General features: G+C 42.0%; 1 long non-coding RNA gene across 3 annotated transcripts in view; it reads right to left on the reverse strand.

Moving 5' to 3' along the window:
• The window catches only part of LOC309842776, a 101386-nt gene that overhangs the window by 28681 nt on the left and 46909 nt on the right, over positions 1-25796 (reverse strand). Inside the window, exon 3 of one of the 3 annotated variants that reach the window (XR_014299776.1) lies at positions 23425-23645. The exons of the other annotated variants lie outside the window; for them this stretch is intronic. This is a non-coding gene — a long non-coding RNA (uncharacterized lncRNA). Of the gene's footprint in view, positions 1-23424; positions 23646-25796 lie in introns of those variants that run through there. 3 annotated transcript variants of the gene reach the window in all.

Below are 25796 nucleotides of genomic sequence, written 5' to 3' on the forward strand. Positions count from 1 at the left end.
TAACTCCATGTTACAGTGAGTAAACTAAGGACATGATCATGGTAGAGTCAGAAATAGAAAGCTCAGGCCATTGCGGATCCTGGAACACAGCTGTCCCATCTTCCTGTAGCCCTATGACCCCTTCCTGTGACCCCTGCTCCACATTTCCCCAGCTCCAGGCAGAGTGCAAGCACAAAACTGGCTCTCCAAACAGTTTGTTTATTTAATTGACTGAAGTTACAAGCCAAAGAATCATAGGCATCTTTCCAAAGTGTCTGATGAACTGTCTTTTAAATGAGGACCCCTATAGAGTCATTTTAAAAAATCACAGCATTTTTCGATCCAGAAGGAAACTTAGTGACCATTTGATCCATTCCTCCTCTACTTTTTTTTTTTTTTAACTGTTTATTTTGCATTAACCTTAGATCCATCTGCTGTTTAAGAGTCTGTGGAAGAGCAGCTTAGGATCACTCAGGGGTTGTTCCTCTGCACTGAGTGGCCTGAGCAGTGGGAGCCACAGAGCCACCCTGAACAGTGGCTGGGAACTGCTGGGCAGGCACGGGGACCCCATGCACACCTTCACATAATCTGAGACATGGGGCTGAGTAGCAGTAAATTCGTGACCTGGGGCAGCCCATTCACCAGGAAATTCCTCTTTGGTCATGGCCTTTGCAGCAGCGGCCTGCTCTTCCTTTTCAGTCTCTCAGGCTCTCTGTTAGGAGGAGAGCTCAGGGGGTGCCTGCGTGGCTCAGTGGGTTAAAGCCTCTGCCTTCGGCTCAGGTCATGATCCCAGAATCCGAGGATTGAACCCCACATCGGGCTCTCTGCTCAGCAGGAAGCCTGCTTCCCTTCCTCTCCCTCTGCCTGTCTCTCTGCCTGCTTGTGATCTCTGCCTTTCAAATAAAGAAATAAAATCTTGAAGAATAAAAAGAAGAAGAAGAAGGAGAGCTCAGGAGTGGCTTCCCATGAGGGGTTTCAGGGGAGCCTGGGCCATGCATGTGCAGAACTTCCTGGGCCAGCATCCACAGCCTCCGACCCACTACGTCAGCTCCCCTGCTGCTGTGTGGGATGGCCAGGTCCACACAGCACTGAGTAGAGTCTGGGTCACACAGAGCAATGGCCGGCGGGTTACCCTAAGACATCTCTGTGAGAAGCTGGTGCTCAGCCCTGGGATCCGTAACCACCAGGAGACACAGCCCCCCTGCAGGCCGCCTGGACCTGGTTAGCGAAGGTTTCAGGGGTGAGGCAGCCACAATCGGAGTGGATACAGTAGCAGCAGCCAAGATCAGCAGAGCACACGGGACACTTCCTGGACGATATGACACACATGAGATGTTTTTTTTGTTTGTTTTTTTTTGTTTTTTTTTTTTTTTATTGTAACAATGGCACAGCTGCTGGCAGAAGCTTCTCATAGGATCTCTCAGGTTTAAAATATGCCATCGCTTTCTCTTTTTTAGATGTACTGTTTCATTTGGAAGTCAGGGTTGGTGCAACCTAAGTGGGTTCCTGCTAGAAGGAATTAGAGGACATCCTCCTCCCTTTGCAGGAGGATGTCCAGGGCTCCGGACATTGTGAAAGTTTCCCTTTAAGTTTTATGGGAACCCAGAACGATATGGACAATCATATGGACCCTCAGCACAGAAAGACCATTTCACATCTTCTTGAAGAAGAAGAATGAAGCCTGAAAAGGCAAAGTGACTTGTTAAGGTTATGAATCTAGTAAGTTATATATCTTGCATTTGTAGCCAGTAGAAACACTAGATCCTTCCAATCCAGGCAAATTTTGCATCCAATGTCCTTAATGTAGCCTAGTTTGATAGCCTCCATTGAGAAATATTCCTGCCCCATACCCAAGTAACCAGACAACAAAGCCTTAGCATCTACATGAAATGTGAAATAAGAAAATGTTTCTATTTCATTAATTCCCTTGGAATTCACAGGAAACATGTATCATAACAGAAACAACTGGTCAGTTGGGTCATTGAGAGTGGATGTGCCTATAACCCAAAATGCGATTCCTTGTTTTCAGCTTGGAGAGTATGAATGAAATTTTTAATGAATGGGATTCCTACACGGTTTCACTGTGAATTTAGTATCTACAATGAAACCCAGAGGCCAAACTTCCCATTAAAGGTTAGCAGGATTACTGGTCAAGAAGATTCCCTCAGGCAGAGAAATAACAGTTCAAGTGGAAATGCAGTTGCTTCTGTTCTGAGGTCTCTGGGGTAAGTCCTTGAAGTGACTCCTTCCACTACCAGAGGGAAGTCCCGGGTGGCCAAATAAAGAGGTTCCAAGTAAAAGAAAGAGTTGTTTAATTACACTGGCACAAATGGAAACCAAACAAGTAAATAAGAGAATGTGAGAAGAGAATTTGTTGGTTGGTTTCTGAGTCTGCCCCCAATAGTTTCATTTTGCATATCTGTGGCATTTGGTTGAGGTGATGTACGGTGAGAAGTTTCTGCTCATGGCTTTCCAATAAGAAATCCTGGAAACCACACTCAGGGTTAAGGACCAAAGGAACCCAAAAGAAGAAATCTTTCCACAGCTATCCTTCACCCTTTGCTGATGACTCCCAGATAATAAGCTCCATCCCTGAGCTCTTTTCTGCTTTCCAAGCTGGATTTCTCACTCCCTCCTGGAAGTCTCTCTGTGAAGCTTCCAAAGACATCTCAAATCTGTTCTCATTGTCTTTGCGTCCAAAACTGGTCCTTCTCCTATTTTTTCTTGCTCCGAAAACCACCCTACCATTTACCCTGGTACCCAAGTCTGAAACTTAGAATTTCCTCTTGATTCTTTTCCTGTACCACTTCAAACTCAGTCATCACCAAGTCCTGTCATTGCTGCCTTCTACATAAATTTCACACCTTTCTCTTCCTTAGAAGGCATTAAGCCAGTACCTTAGTGGGTCATCAGTTCTCCCCGGAGCTCCTACCCAGGGTCCCAGCCCCACTTTCGTCCCTTGCAGTCCACCCTCGTGGTTTTTCAAAATAAAATCTCAGTGACCTACCTTTCCACTTTTGAAAGTCCTTCGGTGGCCCTGGCAACAGAAACATCTATAAAATACAATGAAACAAAGAAGGAACCTATAAGCCTGGACACAAGAGTAGAAATTGGAGCCCTATTACTCATCTTGGGCAAGTCACTTGGCCTGTCAGAGCCTCCATTTCCTTATCCATAAGGTTTTAGTTTATATTATTTAATTCAAAAAAAAATTTAGTGAATGAGATAATGCTGGTTTTGACCCACAGGATTAATTTCAGAATTCACTGGGAATCTGTGACCTGCTATTGATAAATATTGAACTACATTGTTTCTAAGTTTCCTTCTAACTCTGAAGATTTGGATAGGCCAACAGAAAAGAGAAGAGCTTCTAGAATATAGTAAGAAAGGCTAAGAAGAACCCCTTTTAATTAATACCATAAAAATACTCACTTATATATCATAAGGCCATCCCATACCCTAGTCAACAGCTCACTTTTTTACCACTTGCAAATATGGAAACCACAGACACTAGTTAAGAATTAATTATGGGTGTGCCTGGGTGGCTTGGGTTGGTTAAGTGTCTGCCTTCGGCTCGGATTATGATCCCATGTCCATGTCAGGCTCCCTGCACAGTGGGGGCATCTGCTTCTCCCTCTCCCTCTGCCCCGCCCCCCCAACTCATCCTCTCCCTCTGTCTCTCAAATAAATAAATAAGACCTTAAAAAAAATTAACCACATAATATATGCAATGGACTGTTATGCAGTCATCAAAAATGAAATCTTATCATTTGCAGTGACATGGATAGAATAGAGGGTATTATATAAGCAAAATAAGTCAGTCAGGGAAGGATAATTGTGATATGATCTCACTGATATGTGGACTTTGAGAAACAAGACAGAGGATCATAGGGGAAGGGAGAGAAAAATGAAACAAAATGAAACCAAAGAGGGAGACAAACCATAAGTGACTCAGTCTCAGGAAACCAACTGAGGGTTGCTGGAGGAGAGGGGTGTGGGAAGGATTTGGTGGCTGGGAGATGGACGTTGGGGAGGGTATGTGCTATGGTGAGTGCTGTGAATTGTTTAAGACTGATGAATCACAGACCTGTACCCCTGAAACAACTAATACATTTTATGTTAATAATCAAACAAACAAATACCTAATATATGTACAGAGATTTTTAATAACCACTTTGTTGCATAAAATCTTGCTGTGGAAAATCAAAATAATAATAATAATAATAATAAAAAGTAACCACAGACCTCAGTTGTAAATTGTATAATTGGCTTTATGATAGTATCCACAACTCCCTGTCTCTTTAGGCAGCCAGTCCCTTTTAAAACAACACAAAAATGTGTGACTAACAGCTTTTTAAAAATTTGATAATATATCTTACAGATTATTCTATATCAGTATATTCAGATACACATCCTTTGATGGCTGCATAGTATTCCATTTCTAGACAGAGGTTTATTTAATTAGTTCATTACTGATGACCATTTTATATCAAACCACAAACATTCTAGAAATGGAAATTCAAAGACAAAGAATATAAGCAGCTTTCATTTGCTAGATATTACCAACTTATCTGCCACCAAAATTTTACTAATTTACCCCCCCAATGAACCAGGTAGGAGTGGCAGTTATCCCAGATCTTGATGAATATTTGCTTGAGAATCAGCTACATGGATTCATATCTCAGCTTTGGCACAAGACATGTGATCTTTTTTTTTTTTTTTAAGATTTTATTTATTTGTTTGAGAGAGAGACAGTGAGCGAGAGCATGAGCGAGGAGAAGGTCAGAGGGAGAAGCAGACTCCCCATGGAGCTGGGAGCCTGATGCGGGACTCGATCCCGGGACTCTGGGATCATGACCTGAGCCAAAGGCAGTCGTCCAACCAACTGAGTCACCCAGGCATCCCAAGACATGTGGTCTTGATGGGGCGCCTGGGTGGCTCAGTGGGTTAAGCTCTGCCTTCAGCTTGGGCCATGATCTCAGGGTCCTGGGATCAATCCCCGCATCGGGCTCTCTGCTCAGCAGGGAGCCTGCTTCCTCCTGTCTCTCTGCCTGCCTCTCTGCCCACTTGTGATCTCTCTCTGTCAAATAAATATATCTTTAAAAAATACATTTATTTTAAAATAAATCTTAAAAAAAAAAAAGACATGTGATCTTGAACAAGCTGCTCAATCCCACTGAGCCTTAGTGCCCCTGTCTTTTGGGAATACCCACAGGATTGTTACAAGAATTAAGTGCAGTAATGAATGCAGAGGATATGTTATAATTTAGCAGATGTGTTTGGCAGCATCTCATTTTCTACCAGCCCTATCCCAGGAACAGTAATGTAATTTTTAACTTTAGCATACTATTGTAAGTTAACTTAGAGCTGTAAGAGTGTAAGCCCCTTAAAGGCTGTGAAATTTAAACAGTATGCCTCCTAGCCTCTGTGGAAAACTCTGTGCTCCATCAATGTTGACATATGATGCCACACATATGCGTGTGTGACCCATAGTTTTCAAGTGAGTCTTGCTTATTGATGGTGTTAGGAAGGTAGTGCTTTCTAAGCTCTGATGCAGCGTATAGTGGACTGAAGAAATCATCGCAGATGACCAATATCTATTACCAAAAATAGTTCATTTGTTCTGTCAAAAGTGGGTTTTGCAGCGTCTTAACATACCAAAGGAAAACTCTCCAAGCAACATTCTTTTTTTTTTTTTAAAGATTTTGTTTATTTATTTGACAGACAGAGACTACAAGTAGGCAGAGATGTAGGCAGAGAGAGAAGAGGAAGCAGGCTCTCCGAGGAACAGAGAGCCTGATGCGGGGCTCGATCCCAGGACCCTGAGATCATGACCTGAGCCAAAGGCAGAGGCTTTAACCCACTGAGCCACCCCTCTAAGCAACATTCTTTAAAGTCATTCACTAAAACTTAAATGTTTAACAGTGTTACTGATATATCATTTACCTATTTTGAATATAAAATCAATGATTTTTTGGTAAATTTACAGACTTGTGCAAACATTACCACAATCCAGCTTTAGAATATTTCTATCAACCCAGTAAGATTCCCACATGCCCATCCACATGTCCTCTGCAAGTTCACCATGTCGGTGAGCTGGGCGTGAGTAGAGGACTCGGATCCTCTCTGCTCCTACACTGCACACTCTCAGTGGCAGCCAGGGCATGTGGAGAATTTTTCAAGCCCCTCAATGATTGTTTCATTTCAATGTGAATTTCTGGCTTATTGGCCATAAGATTGGTTTTTTCCCAACCCGGACGACAACCTCTGGTGAATGAAGTTCTAGCCTCCTCCATTCACTTGCCTCCAAGGTCCTTTAACTGATACATGACTGGGAGGTGTCTTCCACCTTTTGCAGGAATTCGGTTGTACTCTCTCCAGCAGCAAAGCTGCTTTGTGGGTGCTTTCGGTTGGCCGCATTTTGCTAGAAATTTTGCACTAACTGAGCTGGGATGAGGTTGGGGGGTAGGGGATGGAGCCAGGCTAGAATGCCATAGCCTCCCATTCTTCTTACCAAAATATAGCAGTTCTGGATGAAAAGAATACTTCTCAGTTTGTTGTTTGCTTTTGGTCTATTTTCAGAGCCTTGAAGTGGATGCTGTTGAGAATGCTGTCTAGTTTTACCATTCATTTCTAGGGGGACAATATGGTGACTTGCTCCTTCTGCACTACTGGAGCCTGGAACTTGAGTTTGAACATGAGCAGCCTTCCTCTGCTGGGCTTCTCTGAGAGGCTTTAACACACTGAGCCACCCAGGCACCCAAAGGGACAACTTATAAAAGAAATACAAATGACTACACAATATAAAAAGGTGTTTAACCTCACTAACAACAAGCAAAATGTCAAGCAGATATATTTACTCTTAACCCACTGGCAAAGACAAAAATAAATAATTGATGTTACTTGGAACTAGTAACCGTCGGGTGGCAATGTGAACCGGTGCCACTCGGAGTGAAAATGCTGCCGGAGCTTTCTCCCTCTCAGGTTCAAAGCCAGCCAGAAGAGGTGTCTGCCTCGGAGTTCTACCAAGTCCCACAGGCTCTAGTCTCATGTGCTTCCCTAAAGCAAGCACCACGGTGGGCTTCTCTGAGCCAGTGTGGGAGCCCCCGCAAGGAGACAAAAATTTAAAGCCACGGAAATGAACAGGGAGAAAATTTAGAAAAGAACCCAGAGACCATGGCAGAGGGAAACTTCCATGTGACACAGATATTGTATGTATCTTTCCATGATTCTTCCATGCTTTCACATTCTGCACATATGTTCTGTTTTGTTAATATATAAGGGATGGGAGCGTCTGGGTGGTTCAGTGGGTTGGAGCCCCTGCCTTAGGTCATGATCTCAGGGTCCTGGGATCAAGTTCCGCATCGGGCTCTCTGTTCAGCAGGGAGTTTGCTTCCTCCTCTCTCTCTCTGCCTGTTTCTCTGCTTACTTGTGATCTCTGTCTGTCAAATAAATAAAATCTTAAAAAAAAAAAAAAGTTCAAAAAAAAGAAAAGAGAGAGAGAGAGAGAGATGACCTCCTGTGTATCATTCTACAACATATTTGCTTGTTTCCCTCACTAATGTCCCAGAGAAATTTCCATGCCTGGTAGCCCCAAGTTTAGGGCTTCCCAGGGCTATGTCTCTGAACCGACTCTTGACTTGGGGCCAAGAAGTGGAAGTGGTATGTTCTTTCTGCCCCAACCCACTTCACCCCGACCTTCCTGATAATAGTGCCACATGTCCTGAGACTTGGCAGGAACTTTCTCTTCTTAGGTTTGATCTTTTGTTATCCTTTTCAGAATTTATTATCACAATTTTGTCTCTTTGGGGGTACATCCGTGTTGTCATTTCAATGAGTTTTCAGGAGAATAAGTGTTTCAGTCATATGGTCAGTCTGTTACAGCAAAGCAAAAGTCTCCATAATGTAATTTAAGGGATAAAAGCAAGTTGCAGAAATATCTACATATGCATATATCTGCATCTATGTATATAATACATAGATGATTACATATATACAATTTTTAAATTAATAAATGTATGCTGTGTATGTTTAGAAGTTAAGCAAGAATTTTTTAAAAATCAGTAAACTGATTTTTAATTTTTTAAGAGAGAACATGGTCATTAGAGAAATCATTGACAATTCAAGAAGAAAAATGAGTTAAAAGAAAATCTTTCATAAAGTGTAGAATTATTATATTGTACATCTGAAACTAAGGTAACACTATGTTAACTCTGTACATCTGAAACTAAGGTAACACTATGTTAACACTATGTTAACTGGAATTAAAATAAAAACTTAAAGAAAACCTTTCTGAAATATCCTTCCACTTTGGTTGTAACTATTTGTCCAATAAATATTTTGGCTTATAACCCCTTTATCTTTTCTCCCTGTAAGTATGTAAGTGCTTTTTTCTCTTCAATGCAATAATTTTTAACATAATGATGTTTTCTCTTAACAATATGTCCTGAACATCTTTCCAAATCAATAAAGAAGTATCAGCTAATCTAAAAGAATAGATTTAATATTCTCTTTCCACACAGCAATAAAATTAGGAATCAATATGGAAAGATAAGGGAAAATACACTTGGAATTTTAAAGATACCGTTCTAGTAGTGTACGTGACGAAGAGGAAATTACAACATAAATTCAAAATGTTGGAAACTAAGATAACCAATGCTCTCCAAATCAAGAATTGCAAGATGCAATATATGTTATATTACATGATATTCATAGTCTTAAATGCATTTATGGGCAAATAAGAAATCTTTAGTAACAAAGTAAGATTGAAAATAATTTGATTTTTAAAACCTGTGTGGTAGTTACATGGATATTTATTACATATGTATGTTTTTGGTTTTTTGCTTTTCTGGATATCTCATTTATTAAAAATTTCAAGAAAAATAAATGAGTTAACTCAGGAAGCATTTGACTCAAAATAAACTCAAAGAACACAGGAAAAAAGAAAGAAATACAAAACAGAAACAAATTATGATCAGTGAAACTAAAGCCAGTTCTTTGAAATGACAACAAATAAGCCCCCCTTTATACTGATCAAGAAAAAAAAGAGAAGACACAAATTTGGTGCAAATCAACATTAGAAATGAAGGGAAGATATAACTACAGAAGCAGTCGAAAGTTTAAAGTATTAGAGAGAACCATTATAAGTTTGAAAAATATAAATTACAAAAATAAATTTAAAGAGAAATGGGAGACTTGAATAAACCAACAGCTGCCTTAAAACTTGAGAAAGTTGCAGGGTAAGGAAGCACCCCCTTTTCCTCTCACAAACAGCACAGTATGGTTTCATAGGCAGGTTTTAACAACATTCAACAGACTATTCCATCCAATACAGCCATCACCAAAAAAAAATTTTTTTTAAAAAAGAACATTTTTCAAAGAAAAGAAGAAAGTTATCAACTTATTTCCTGGAACCAAACTGTTCAGGGTTTCCCTGAAAACAGAGCCTGAGACTCAGGCTTGCATGTGGGTCGTTTATTTGGAATGTGACCCAGAGAAGTCTAAATGAAGGACAGAAGACTGAAACAAAGAAGGATGAAAGCTAATGTAAGGATACACCACTGAGTTGGCTTCTGCTAAGGAAGATTGAGAAGCCCTATTAATTTCATCTCAGGACTGTCAGCCTGGGAAAAGCAAAGACTCTCCTGAGCACTTTGGTCAAGGTCCAACCTTGGTCAAGACTGCTCCCCCGGGGCTCCTGCGTGGCTCAATCAGTTAAACAACTGCCTTCAGCTCTGGTCATGATCCTAGGGTCCTGGGATCAAGCCCTGCATCAGGATCCTTGCTCAGCAGAGGGTCTGCTTCTTTCTCCCTTTCTCCCTCCCTCTGCCTCTCCCCCTGCTCATGCTCACACTCTCTCTTCCTTTCAAATAAATAAATAAATAAAATCTTAAAAATAAAAAGAGTCCTCCCCCAGGGGTGTCAACTCCTCACTTCCCAGCCCTTGCAGGTGCACCTGTGTGAATGCAACCTGGGTTTTGTGGGTGTCGCACACCTGTGCACTGGGAAAGCCGGAGGATATGAGAGGAACATGACATGAACGGAGACAAGGTACGGGAGGTTGTCCTGGGACAAAGCCAGCATGGAACTGGTAATCCAGGAGTTAGAAGTAGGGCTGGAGTCTACGGCCATACCACCCTGAACGCGCCCGATCTCGTCTGATCTCGGAAGCTAAGCAGGGTCGGGCCTGGTTAGTACTTGGATGGGAGAAGTAGGGCTGGAAAGATGTTTAATGCTCAAGAGACGTCAGATACCAAAGCCAAAAACAGGTTTTTGCCACCAAAACCAGATCAAAACTATAAAAGAAAAGAAATCTATGGGCCAACCCACACAGATACAGAAGTCCTAAATAAAACCTAAGCAAGTCCCAAAAGGGCTTATCTCAGGAATACAAGAATTTGCCATTAGAAAATACTCCATCTGTGTGACTTAACACACTAACAGTTTAAAGAATAAAAACAAAATATGGGGCATCTGGGTGGCCCAGTCCATTAGGCATCTGCCTTCAGTTCGGGTCATGATCTCAGGGTCCTGGGATCGAGCACTGCATCGGGCTCCCTGCTCAGCAGAGAGCCTGCTTCTTCCTCTCCCTCTGCCTGCGGCCCTACCTACTTGTGCTCTCTAACTCTCTCGAATAAATAAATAACATTTTAAAAAAGAAAACAAAAAAAAAAATGATCGTCTTCACAGATATAGAGAAAACATTTGAATATCATTCACAAATTTTAAAAACCGCTTAACAAACTAAGAATGCAAAGAAACATCCTTTTATTAATAAGGCTATCTATCAAAAACTAACAGCAGCACCACAGAAAGATGAAGGCCTAACAGTTTCCCATTAAACTTACTTGTGTACCAGGTGGTGGGTATTATAGAGGGCACGGATTGCATGGAGCACTGGGTGTGGTGAAAAAATAATGAATACTGTTTTTCTGAAAATAAATAAATTGAAAAAAATTTTTAAAAATAAAATTAAATAAATAAATAAATAAAAATTACTTGTGGAGCATAAGGAATAACATGGAGGACACTGGAAGATGGAGAGGAGAAGTGAGCTTGGGGAAATCGGAGGGGGAGACAAATCATGAGAGACTGTGAGCTCTGGGAGACAAACTGAGGGTTTTGGAGGAGAGTGGGGTGGGGGGGCTAGGTGAGCCTGGTGGTGGGTATTAAGGAGGACATGTATTGCATGGAGCATTGGATGTGGTGCATAAGCAATGAATTTTGGAACACTGAAAAAAAATAAAATTTTAAAAATTAAAACAAAACAAAATAGTAAAACAATTTTTTTTAACTTTCCCATTAACATCAGGATCAGGGGGGTGTTTGGGTGGCTCAGTCATTAAGTGTCTGCCTTTGGTTCTTAGGTCATAATCATGGGGTCCTGGGATTGAGTCCCACATTGGGCTCCTTGCTCAGTGGGGAGCCTACTTCACCCTCTGCCTGCTGTTCCCTCTGCCTGTGAGCTTCCTATCTCTCCCTTTCTCTCTCTCTGGCAAATAAATAAATAAAACATTTAAAAATGAAAATAATAATAAATAATAAAATTTCTCTGCTTCAAAGAACACCATTAAGAAAATGATGATACAGCCCACAGAATGGGAGAAAATTCTTGCATATCATATGTCTGATAAGAGACTTCTACCTAAAAAATATAAAGAACTATTACAATTCAGTAATAAAGAGGCAACCTGGCTCAAAAATAGGTAAAGTGTCTGACTTTCTCTATTTCTCTAAAGAAGATGAAAAGGTGGCCAATAAGTACATAAAAAGATGCACAACATCATTAGTCATTAAGGAACTGAAAATCAAAACCACATTGAAACACTGCTTCAAACCCACCATGGTTTGAAGTTTGGCTTATAGCATGACTATAAGCCAAAAGTTAGATAATAACAATTGTTGGTGAGAATGTAGAGAAATTGCAACGCTCCTACACTGATGGTGGGAATGTAAAATGGTGCATCTGTTTTGGAAAACAGTCTGGCAATTCTTTAAACAGTTACCATATGACCCAATAATTCTACTCTAGATTTATACCCAAGAGAAATAGAAACTTAAGTCTACACAAAACCAGATTATTAATAATAGCCAAAAGGTAGAAACAACCCAAATACCCATCAACTGATGAATGGATAAATAAAATACGACATATCTATATCATGAAATATTTTTGGCAACAAAAAGAAAGGAAGTGATTTGGCAATGACTTCTTGGATATGACAACCAAAGCACAGGTATCAAAAAAGAAAAGAGATAAATTGGACTTCAACAAAATTAAGAACTTTTGTGCATCCAAGAGCACTATCAAGACAGCCTACTATATGGGATAAAATATTCGCAAATCATATATCCAGTAAGAGAGTAATATCCAGAATATATCGAGAACTCTTAACATTCAATAACAACAAAAAGACCCAATTCAAAAATTAGCAAATTACTTGAATAGACATTTCCCCAAAGATCTACAAGTGGCCAGTAAGCCCATGAAAAGCCGCTCAATATCATTAGTCATTAGAGAAATGCAAGGCAGACTCCCAGTGAAATACCACTCCACACCTGTTGGGGTGGCAGGAATAATGCGTGTTGATAAGGACACAGAAATTGGAACCCTCGTGTGTTGCCAGCAGAAATATGAGATCATGCAGCAAATGTGAAAAACAGTTTGACGGTTTCGCAAGAGGTTAAACACGGAACTACCATATGACCCAGCAATTTTACTCCTAGGGAAATTTTTATATATATAGAACAAAATATTATTCAGTCATTAAAAAGGAGTGAAATTTTGATATGTGCTATAACTTGGATGGATCTTGAAGACATTTTGCTTAGTGAAATAAACCAGACATATTGAACATGTATGATTCCACCTATACGAGATACCTACATTAGACAAAGTCATGGACAGAAAGTAAAATATGGGCTACTGGGGGCTGGAGGGAGAAGAGAAGGGGTACTATTTAATGGATATAATGTTTTTATTGGCATTGAAAAAATCAGGTATATAGATGGTGGTGATGATAGTACAACTTTGGGAATGTACTTAGTGCCATGACACGTAAACCTACAAATGGCTAAAGCGAGACATCTTATCTTACTACAATAAAAAGAGAAATGAAATATTTATACATGCTCCAAAATGGATGAACCCTGAAAATATTATGCCAAGTGAAAAAAGCCACAAAATGTCACATACAGTATGATTCCATTTATATGAAATTCGAGAATAGGCAAATTCATAGAGCCAGAAAGGAGGTTAGTCCTTGTGTAAGGCTCAGAAGGAGAGAGAGGTTAGGGATGTGCAGTATTTTTATGGGGTGATGAAATGTTCCAACAATGATTGTGTTGACCTATACCTGACTCTGTAAATATGCTAAAGCCATTGAATTTTATAATTTAAACGAGTAAATTATATGGCACATGAATTATGTCTTAATAAAGCTGTTACAAAACACCAAAAAATATTCAAAATCATTTAAATTATTTAAAAATAAGAAAATAAAACCAAAAAAATGTAAAAGAAGACAAAGAAAGAGAAGAAGGCAAGAAAAGGAAGAGAGAATGAAAAGAAAGAAAAGGCGTTCTTTTAATCAGTAGGTAAACATAAAATTATTTGCTTATGATGCAACTATGATAGAAGAGTTGACTCTCAGACAAAGTTTTTAAATGTTGCTGAATCCAAGTTCAGCACACCAAAATCAAGAGCAGCCTGTAGTAGGCTGTAGTAGGCTGAATAGTGACCCCCAGTGATATCGGGTTCTAATCCATGAAACCTAAAAGTGCCTTGTTTGGAAAAAGGATCTTTGCAGGTGCAGTAAGTTAAGGACCAAGATGAGATCACCCTGAATGATTTAGGCGGATCTTAAATGCAGTCACGTTTCACAAAAGGGCAATTTCACACATATACACACGGGGAGAGAGAGAGAGAAAGAAGAGGTAGAGCAGAGAGGGATTTGAAGGTTGACCTTGGAACATAACCCAAATTAGAGTGGCAGAGAGCACTCAGAGATGTCAAGTACACTCCTAATGGATCAAGAAGGACAAGCAGGCTATTGACAACACAGCCCTTTGTGTCCCCATCAGAACAGACGTTGGTGAGGGGAGGCCGCAGGGCAGTGAGGTCACTCAGATCTAGACTCTCCCTAGAAGCAGGATTGGGGGTCAGGAGGGGAAGTCAGAGAATAGCGGACCAGAGTCTCTTCCCTTGACCTCTCAGAGACCTGTTTCCTCCTTTGTACAACCAAGGGACTGAGCTTGGTACACTCTCCCCAGTCCCTTCCTCTCTGCCATATGCACTGAGTGGTGGGCTAAGTGTGTTTTTGTTCCCTTGCCATAAGTCAGTGTTGTTTTCTGACCCGCAGGAGCAAGCAACACTCTGTCCACTGAATGAAAAGCTGTCGCCACAGGCTTCAACCAGTCAGCATTCTGAACCAGTGTCTTGGGGAGGAATAAACAGTCCCAGAAACTCATCTTTATAACTAGTAAGTGAAATTTGGCAGAGAAGAAAGACAAAAGATAAGACAAAAGGGAATGATTTCTTTTTGTTTTGTTTTGTTTTTCCACTCTGCATCCTTTCCCTTATTAAAATAAGAGAAACAGGTGCCTGGGTGGCTCAGTTGGTTAAGCGTCTGCCTTCGTCTCAGGTCATGATCCTGGAGCCCTGGGACTGAGTCCCACTTCGGGCTCCCTGCTCAGCGGGAAGTCTGCTTCTCCCTTTAGCCCTCCCCTCTCTCATGCTCGATCTCTCTCAAATAAATAAATAAAATCTTTTTAAAAATGAGAGAGACAACTTTGGAAAAAATCTTGCTCTTAGAGGAGTAAATTGCATTCAATTTGTTCATTCAACCACTCACTCAGCAAATATTTATTAAATGCCTCTGGCCTCCAGCCTTTGTGCTAGGCTTAGGGATATATATATATACACTATGAAAGAGAGGCACTGTGAAGAGGTATGCAGACACTTCCCTAAAAGTTCTATTTAAGCTGGAAAATGGAGGAGGAGCAAGTCACCGGAACCATGTAGAAAAGGGTGTTTGAAGAAGAAGAAACAGCAAGTCCAAAGAAAGGCGTTGCAAGTGCCAGAAACTGTCAAAGGACTAGCTGGCCAGGGACGCCTGGGTGGTTCAGTGGCTTAAGCCGCTGCCTTCGGCTCAGGTCATGATCTCAGGGTCCTGGGATCGAGTTCCACATCGGGCTCTCTGCTTGGCAGGGTGCCTGCTTCCCTCTCTCTCTCTCTCTTTCTGCCTGCCTTTCCGTCTACTTGTGATCTCTCTCTATCAAATAAATAAATAAAATCTTTAAAAAAAAAAAAAAAGACTAGCTGGCCAGAACCTGGTCGCAAAAGAGGGCAAGTAAGCAGATTCCAAGATGACTGAAGAGGTGACCGCCATTCTGATGGCCATCATGAGTCTGGATTTTCCTCCAAGGGCAATGGAGAACTGTTTGTAAAGAGATATAAGTAGGGGCTTGACATTGTCTGATTTCTACAAAGATCCCTCTGGCTGCTGCATGAAAATCTTAAAAAATTAGATTTGAGGAAGACAGGAGAAACCTGACCATGAGATGGACACAATCATTCAGGCCAGGACGGTGGCTATGGAGAGCGGTGAATGGAAAGGGATACATTATAGAAGCAGAAGAGAGAACATACTGATGGCTTGAATTTAGATGGTGTGGGAATGGCAGGAATCAAGGATGACTACTAGATATATGCCTTGAAATATAGACATTTGTGGGTACTGTTGTAGTAAGTGAATGGGCTTGGGAAACACTGTTTTATTTTATTTTATTTTATTTTAGAGAGAGAGAGCATGAGAGGGTAGAAGGTCAGGGAGAAGCAGACTCCCCATGGAGCTGGGAGCCCGATGTGGGACTCGATCCTGAGACTCTGGGATCATGACCAGAGCTAAAGGCAGTCTCCCAATCAACTGAGCCACTCAGGCACCCAGAAAACACTGTTTTAGAAGAACCCCTTAAACACAATGCCCCCATGTCACAGTGCTGATCATGTCATTGTCTTGTCTCAAACATGTAAATATTATTATTATTATTATTGTCATTCTACATAATTTGCAATTATGCATTCTACATAATTTGCAATTCCTTAAATATGCCTTTCTCTCCTCACACCTTTTAGCCTTTGAACATATTGTTTTCTTCCCCTAGAATATCCTTCGGTCTTTGTCCACTTGCTGGACTCAACTCGACTCAAAAGTGATACTGCTTCATAGGAGCCTTCCTTGATTGCTCCAGGCTGAGACACATGGCACTAATTTAGAGCACAGAACATGGAGTCAGACTGCCTGGGATCAAATCCTGACAATACCACTCGGCTGCTGGGAGTCCGTCGATGACAGACACTCACCTGGGCTTCAACCTGGGTTGTCAGGATTCAACCTGGGTTGAATCTACATCTCCCAAAATGTCTGATACAGTGCTCAGCACATCACAGGGGCTCAGGAAATCTGGAATGAATGACTGTGTTTCGGGATGTTGCCTGGTAAAGATCTCGTGAAGACGCATAACTGATTTTCTTTGTTGTTCTCGTTAGGCTCCAACCCCCCAAGTGGAGATTTCCAATCTCCCTTCCAGACGGAGAGAACATTCTCTGGAGACATATATCAGAATGTCCCAAAGGAGAAGCAATTGCATTTATTTTTTTCCGATAGTACTTTTCCTTCTTTAGAAGAATTTCTCTACCATGAGCCCCCCACCTACCCTCTCAGTAAGCAAATAGTTGAGTGCCTTCCTTGGTGCCTCACCATTGTGAGCTGAATGGCCTCCAAGGCTGACAGCTCGGCCGGCTGGCCTCTGGGTCCTCTTGTTCTGTCTCCAGTTCTCAGCAATGGTGGCACCAGCCTGAGAGTTTCGTCCATACCCACACACACCTCACATATATGTTCTCCAGATTTCCTCTTCATTCAACCCTTCAGTTAGATCTCTTATTGGTCTGGGGATCTGTGCAGTGTGCTGGGAGGCGGAGAGGAAAGAAAGACAGCAAAGTCTGAAGTCTGTGAATGTGGGCCCAACTAGTTAGGCCATCTTAACCACCACTCTGAATTGAGTCTTTTAAATGAGCACAAGGAAGACTCAGGGCAGGAGTCTTCTGTGTGTGGGAAGGTATGGTTAAAAGTACTTTGAAAACTAAAAATATTTATGGAAAAATCACATAATTGGACATCCAAAGAAAAGGAAGAGAGAATAATGGATTTAGTGATGTTCTTAGTTATCCATTCTCTCAATATTGTGAGAAGTGCTTTGAAATTCATGGCCTCGTTTATTAAAATTGATTGTCTAACATAGTATGTGCTCTGCTCCAAGGCACACAATAGAGCAAAGCAGGGCTGGATTCTCACTTCGGTCTCTGGGCTCTGAGTCAGCCAGTTTTTCCATTCTCCTGGACAGCGGGAGTCCAGGTCAGCTAGGGGCCTGTCTCTCTCTGAGGGCATAGACTAGGATGAGTTCCCCCACATATTCCTCTATTCTGAGTCACCCAAATTCCTGTTGTTCTCCTTTTCTTCCTGGCTTCAGGGCTCCTCAAGGCCACAAACCCATCTGTTAAGACAGAGGAGGCCTCTCTTTTCCTGAAGGCCTTGGTCTCTGGCTGAGCCCAGCTCTTAGTGACAGAGGGAAACCAGCACCCACTGCTTCTTGCTTCAGAGCAAGCCTCTCCACATCTTCACAGGAGCCTCAGCAAGCAACTTATGCACATATTCCAAATTTCTCACATACCTACAACTTACTGGGTGCTGTCCCAGGCCCTCTGTGGGTACAGAGTTGACCCAGGTCCAATCGGTCCCTGACTTTGAGAATGCCCAGCCGGGCAGTCGTGGAGTCAGGATCTGAACCCAGGCAGGTCAGCAATTGTATATTGAAAGGGTTCTCAGTGTTCATGAGGTCCAATATTCTCATTTTACACGATATACTAAGTGCAGGGAAGTATTCCAAGGATTTTTAAAATGTGAGATAGGAAAAAAGGAAGCCTAAGAACTTTTAAGAAACTTAGGTAAGATCACACGGCCAGGAAAAAATGGCAGAGCATCAGGCTTCCACAGCCACACCTCACCAGGCTTACTGAAGGAGGGAGGGAGTAACACGCGGACCTCAGGTCCTCTGACAGGTTGCCGGCCCTTTCCCCTACACACCCATCAGGTATCCTGTCCCCACCTTCCAACAGGCCTGACAAGGGTCAGTTTTGAGCCAGTGGCAGAGATGCTACCGATGACAGTCCAGAGAATAAACAAGAGAGGGGTTTGTTCTCTGGTGTTGCTCTCCAGCCTTTAGTCAGCCAGAGAGAGTGGTTTCCCAGCATCTCCCAAGTCACAGAAAAAAGCCCCAGCGACAGCAGGGACCAAGCAAACAGCTGAGCCCCTTCATTCTTCTCTTTCAAATCCTGCAGCCTCCTTTGCCCTTTAACTGACTTTGAGGGAACAAATCCTCAGTCTCCAATGTGAACTGACATTTGGGTGGAGAAACTTCAGCAGATGGGTTGAGACAGATCTGCTGACAGGATCCGGGGGGCGGCTCACAAAATGTGGTGTCAGAGCCCCTTTGAGGGGGCTCCCAGGCAAAGCACTCCAGCTGGCCCTGGGCAAGGCAGGCCCATGGAATCTGGATGGAGGCCTCTAGACTGCCAGGCCTGAGTCTGTTGCAAAGATACTCTAATCTCTCCATCAGGACATTTTTGCAGCTACTTCCTACTGGAGGAGAACAGACCCTAGTCTCTTCTGTGCTGGAGTTTCCAGCTCCCATCTGTGTCCACATGAGCCCTTTTCATTCCCTTAAAATACCAGGGATCTGGTCTGAGAAACCCTGACCCTGCTGCAGGTATAAGGCCTCATGGTTGCTGTCAGGCCATCATCTGCTCCACATTTATTGGGCATCTACTACGTGCCAGTCATTAGGCTCAATACCAGAGATCAAGTGATGAAGAAGGCAAATGTGGTCCCTGCCTTTGAAGAACAAGTGGTCCAGTGGGGTCTCACAGGCCATCATGACCAGGACTACGAAGAGCAAGACTAGAGAACCTACCCCAGTGTGGGTGGTCAGGGAAGACTTTCTGGAGGAAGAGTTATGTAATCTGAAATCTGAAGAATTAGTGGCGTTTAACGAAGCAGAAGTCAAAGGAAGGAGGACTGGGTGGGAAAGTGTTCTGGGTAGAGAGGAGTCTGTGCAGAAGCCTTGGTAGGAAGAAATTCTTGTCTTTCAAGGAATTATTGTGAAGAACATGAGGGTGGTTTGACAATGGAATGTGGAGAAAGGCTGGAGGGATTACAATGGCCCAAGTTGGTTTTACAAATAAAATAGAGGCCATTACTGGGTTTTATGTAAGCAAGTGTGTGTCTGGCTGACCCCTCATCATACCACAGGCCATATTCAAGTCGGTAAGGGACCTGACCCTCACTCAGCTCATATGTTACCTTCTCAGAAAGGTTTCCCTGAGTACCTTAGCCTGCACAGGCAGAAGGCACAGAGCTCAATTTGGATGAAGGTTGCAAATTTTGTTTGACATAGGCCATGAATAAGAAGTTATGGGATCTGGCTGGGGGTGGGGTAGTGAGAATTCAACGGGTCTCAGTCACAGCTCTTGGAAAAACTAAAGCCCTCCACCTTCTAATCAACAAGTTGAAACTCTTCACTCAGAACATTTCCACAAGGTCAGGGACCATTGGTCACTTGGTCACTTGCTATAGCGAACACCAGAGGGAACCAAAGCCAGGCGTTTGAGGAAGAAGTGTGAGGAAAGCAAGGGCGTTTCAAATAAAAGGGAAAACAAGAACTTTCGTTTTCTCTTGGCACCAGAGCAGGTATGAACAGCAACACCAACACATTGAGGCATTTCACCAGAAACAGCATTACTATGGCAAATAAACCACCCAGATAAACCTCATTACTCAGGCTAATGGTTTAAAAATCCCACATGGCTTAGCAGTAACCACGAGGGAAGTGACAGAAGGGAAGACCTGTGAGCTCACCCCAGGTGGGGGCGGGGCTCAGGAAGTCTAGCACCAGCCTGGGGAAGACTCATTTCAGAAACCAAAACAAAAAAAGAGGTGCCAGCATGGAGTTGGTTGGAAAGAAAAGAGGGAAACAAAAAATCCCACAGCTGTGAACCGTGGCTCGGTGAGCACGGCCAGGGTGAGTGGAATTTCCTCTTCCTGTTCAGGAACCAGGGTTTCATGAGGCAGCTCTCCCGACAAGACAGAAAACAACAATTCATTACCTCCACTTTCTTGTTCATTTCTCAAGCAGGAAATAGCAGTTATTTTAGTGGTGTGTCTAAAATAGAAGTCACCCATGGAAGCATGTCTTATGCTCTCTAACACCACAGCTCAAGTACCCGGATTTGCAGTCCTCCAGATTCTGGGCTCTGATAGGAGGGGATTTCTCTGTCTCTCTCTCTCTCTCTCTCTCTCTTTTTTTCTTTTTTAAGATTTTTATTTATTTATCTGAAGGAGAGGAAAAAGCACTAGAGGAGGGAGGGTCAGAGGAAGAAACAGACTCCCCACTGAGCAGGAAGCCTAATGTGGGACTCAGTTCTGGGACTCCAAGATCATGACCTAAGCCAAAGGCAGTCACTTAACCAACTGAGCCACCTAGGCGCCCTGAGGCGGGGATTTCTTGATGCAGGTGAGACCCATAAGAACAGGCACAAACCAGTTTTGGCTAATTCTGACTTCTCAAAATAAGTCTGTACACCAAGGGACTCTTTCAGTGATCACTGATCACTGAAGTGATGCGAGAAGGCTCCAGAAATGATCTGAAGAACTAAGTTGAAAAGAAAAGCCTGGGGAAGCTGAGGGAGCCTTGGGGAGAAGAGGAGGTGGTAACAATCATCAAATTAAAAAAAAAAAAAAGTTATGTGAAAGATGGTGAGCCAGGGGGAATCCACAGGGGGAAATGAGAAAGTGCACTTAACTAGCCACTCAGTCCTCTAGCCCGTTTTGCACACTCTCTTCCTCCAACTACTAAGCTCTGATCCAAAAGCTATTTACAGAACCTGGAAGTTTGTGTTTCAAGGCCACATATGCTCTTAATTCATTCTACAGCTCTATCCGTGTAGCTATCACTTTTTTAAAAATGACTGATAAACAGCTGTCAACCACTATTTACAGAATATGAGATCATTGGTAAAATAGAAGGTTTTGAATGAGTCGACACTTTACTTTAGCTATCACTTCTGTCCTTCAAAGTTACCTTGTTACCCATGGCCAAGGTCACTGGCACCTCATACAAATGATGATAAATAGGCTTCACAGATTTCAAGAATTCTCTGGGCTTCTCCCACACTGTATTTGGCGTCACCCCTCTCCCTCTGGTCTGGCTTCCTCATGCCATTCTCTTACCCCAAACCTGGAGTCTCCACAGAGCTTCTGGATGGATGACTCGATTGTCCTGAAACTTTGGGTTTGTTTTCTTTTTCAGCCCCAGTCCATTGGCTGGCTCATCCTTGATTTCAGACCCTGCAGCCTTATTGGCAAATCCCACCCAACGTTTCCGATCAGCTCCAATACCACAATTCAACTCCCTGAATAAGACTTCTATTCTCTGGGAGGAAAAGCTCCCAAGTGATACTGGCAGGAAAGCTAACATAAGATCAGGAAGACTTAGCCAACATTGTACAAATGGCGCTCTTTGAAACAAGTTGTGTTAGTGGATTAAACTAATGCCAGGATTCCATGATCAGTTAAGAAGAGAAAATATTAGGTTTATCACTATATCCCAGTGACACACAATAGATACACAGTAAGTACTGTTAATTGAATAATACATGAATTAAATACAAATCTGCAAGACTTCTCAAAAACTTTAAAGTTCTGGTGCACATTATAAATCTCCAAGAGGGTGACGATTTGCTCAAAGCTTGGTCATGGGATCCTTCTCTTATTTTTCACTGAACACCAATTAACATTTCATGGAACGCTATTATATTGAAGAACTCGGTTTGGGAAATACTGACCTCGTTCCTTTTTTCCCTCCAATATGATTTATCTGCTATGTTTTAGTCAGTCATATCTTTGACTCAAAACTACATAAAAATAAATAATTATTTTATAATGCATATTTTACTCCAAAACATGAATATTTCCTACCTGTGCAATCAGTTTTTCATGGAGTCCCCCAAAAAAGCAACACAGGTGAGAACTACTCGCCTTTTATAGGATCCATAGACCTTACAGAACTTGACTGATTGGGAAGTCCCAGATAGTAGAGACTATTTGGTGATTTATTGTTATTTTCTGGCCCCAAATACCTGATTCAAATAAAATTAGGCACCCACAGTTTTAATATCAGTATGGTTTTCATGCAGTAGCTTTCTTTTGAGGGGTATGTATGTATGCTAGAAGCTTGGGTACAAATTCACATTTACTGGAGCTCTGTCTGTTTTCCATGCTTTACTAGAGATACCTGCCTCTCTTGCCTTCTGTGGATGCCAAGAAAATGCTTGAGCCAATATATGTAAAAGAATCCACAACTTTTCATGCATCTGTGCCTTATATGCATGTACAGTTAATTATAATAATATTGTATAATAATATTGTATAATAATATTGTATAATAATATTATAATAATATTGTATCTATCCAGAAATCACTATCAGAAGCCGATAAGAAATATGAAGTTGAGGGGCGCCTGGGTGGCTCAGTGGGTTAAGCCACTGCCTTCGGCTCAGGTCATGATCTCAGGGTCCTGGAATCGAGTCCCGCATCTGGCTCTCTGCTCAGCAGGGAGTCTTCTTCCTCCTCTCTCTCTCTGCCTGCCTCTCTGCCTACTTGTAATCTCTCTGTCAAATAAATAAATAAAATCTTAAAAAAAAAAAAAGTTTAAAAAAAAAGAAATATGAAGTTGAAACGGTCTAAGTGGCCAAAAGAGATATTGACGGCCAGAAGTGTACACACCATCCTCATTGCAGTGACCCTCGTACTTTTACTCAGAGCCAACTTGTTTTTTTCTTGTATGTAATTCCAATGAGTGAAAGAACTTGCTTCAAAGTTTAGGAACAAGTTTAAAATTCTAAGAATTTTTTTTTTAAACAGGAGCCTACTGGCATGACAGGCAAATGGCCCTACAGCAATGATCTGTTCCCTGTCCCTGAACCCCTTTATTTTGTGTCAAATAAATAAATAAAATCTAAAAAAAAAAAAAAAAAGACAAAACTGGGTTATGTGGCCACCTTTTTCCATATACCTATAGAAGGACATATTTGTTTCTTTTTTTATTTTTTATTTATTTGACAGAGAGAGAGATCACAAGTAGGCAGAGAGGCAGGCAGAGAGAGAGCGGGAAGCAGATTCCCTGCTGAGCAGAGAGCCCAGCTCAGGGCTCAATCCCAGGACCCTGAGATCATGACCTGAGCAGAAGGCAGAGGCTTAACCTACGGAGCCACCCAGGCTCCCTGACATATTTGTTTCTTAAATGAACTTTATTTCTTTCTAATGCGGGGATATTTCTGCATATAAAAACATGTCCAAGCATTTTAGTTTCTATGGCACTAGGAAAAAATTAAGCCCATTTTCTTTATGAAAAAAAAGTAGCCAATTTCTATGCATGTAGGCATATGTGTCTCCCTCTGGGGAGAGAACGCTGGCTTTCTGGCCAAGTCAGACAGGCTGGTTCAGCACAGAGGCCTTTTATAGTCTGGAGATCTGGGCTGCTTTTCCCTCATCTGTAAAAATAAAGCACAAAACAAGGCTACTGTCAGTTTCAAACGAGATAATATGCATGCTAGTGCTTTGAGAAGGGCTATAAAAATACAAGCCATATCATTACCAACAGAGTGGGGATTCCAGCTGGGCACCGTGGTAAATGTGGTCACGATATCAGGGATAAAGACTCCCAGGATGTCCTGCAAAACAAGGCCTGCCTCGTTCTTAATGCTGCAGAGAGGTCCCCGCCCCACCCTGGCAGGATGCCACAGAGACCCAACTTAGCTTTTTCTGCTTCTTGTGGCCCTAGAACTCTGCTCCCCTGGCCACTCCCTGAGGACAAAGTGAAGTAAAATAGACAGCAGTAGAAGAAAGCAATGTACACTCATTCCTATTCCTCATAGGAATGATCCTTTCCTGGAACCATCGATTTATACCTGTAAGTCTGGCTGACCTCTCAACTCCGGAAACAATCCACCTCGGGAAGGAGGGGGCAGGATTAGGAGATTTTATATTGTTCCACATATTGCTTCTATTTTAGAAAAGTATTTATAATTAAGACATATATATGAGATACACACACACACAGAGAGAGAGAGAGAGAAAGAGAAAGATGTAGATATAGATATATAAAAATCGGGAGTTTTATATTGGTGTTAAGCCAGTCCTTTAACTGGAATCACACACACCTTGTGCTTCTACAGGTCCTTTGAGGTCTTTCTATTGATGAACCAACCAATATATTACACCAATGGGGTGTAATATATATATATAATACACACACACACACACACACACACAATGGAATATTATACAGCCTTCAAAATAAAATCATGCCATTTGCAATGACATGGATGGAACTAGAGGGTATTATGCTAAATGAAATCAGTCAGTCAGGGAAAGACAATTATCATATGGTCTCACTAATATGCAGAATTTAAGAACCAAAACAGGATCATAGGGGAAGAGAGGAAAGACTAAAACAACACAAATCCAGAAGGGTAGACAAACCATAAGAGATTATTATTATTTTTTTAAGATTTCATTTATCTACCTAACAGAGATCACAAGTAGGCAGAGAGGCAGGCAGAGAGAGGGGAGGAAGCAGGCTCCCTGCTGAGCAGAGAGCCCGACGCGGGGCTCGATCCCAGGACCCTGGGATCATGACCTAAGCTGAAGGCAGAGGCCTTAGCCCACTGAGCCACCCAGGCGCCCCCCATAAGAGATTCTTAATCATAGGGAACAAACTGAGGGTTGCTGGAGGGAAGAGGGTGAGGAGATGGGGTAACTGGGCGATGGACATTAAGGAGGGTGGGTGCCGTAATGAGCACTGGGTGTTATGTAAGACTGATGAATCACTGACCTCTACCTCTGAAACAAATAATACATTATATGTGAATTAATTGAATTAAAGTTTTTAAAAATGTTTGAAAAACAAAGCAAAACAAAGTGCCTAACTAGTTCTCTACCAGCACAGTGTACACAGAAATGAAATAGTCCACTTACGGCGACTTTGGCAGCAATATCGCATCTTAGGTCAAGACTAATGCTTTTAGTGTTTCTCTATGTACAAAACTTACCAAAAATGATAATCTCTTGCTCTCTAGACTATGTGTCTGCCCCCATCCCAAGTTTGTATACTCTATGGGTACACGTTCTTCAATCACCTCTTCATTCATTCACCAAACATGTATTGATTTCTAGTCAGATTTGTCTAAAATATCCTTTTTTAAAAAAGATTTTTCTTATATATTCATTTGAGAGAGACAAAGAGAAAGAGAGAGAGCAGGAGCACAAGCAAGGGGAGAGGCAGATGCAGACTTCTTTCTCACTAAGCTGGGAGCCCAATGGGATTTGATCCCAGAACCCAGAGATCATGACCTGAGCCAAAGGCAGACACTCAACCAACTGAGCCACCCAGGTGCCCCATAAAATATCCTTTTTTAAAAACATATAAACCCTTTGCCTTCTCCTGTTCCTCAGAGCCAGCCCACATATCACCTCCCCGGGACTACCTTATTTGTGAATAATTGCTCATTGACTTTATCATACAATATTTTACCTCCTCACATACCTAACTCCCTTACCAGGTTATGAGTACCCTCAAGGCAGGACTCAGTCTTGTTTCTGTTTTATTCCTAGTTCCAAATACTGGCATGTAGTAGAGAGTC

Source organism: Mustela nivalis (genome assembly GCF_964662115.1).
Source record: "Mustela nivalis genome assembly, chromosome: 1".
NCBI lineage: Eukaryota > Metazoa > Chordata > Mammalia > Carnivora > Mustelidae > Mustela > Mustela nivalis.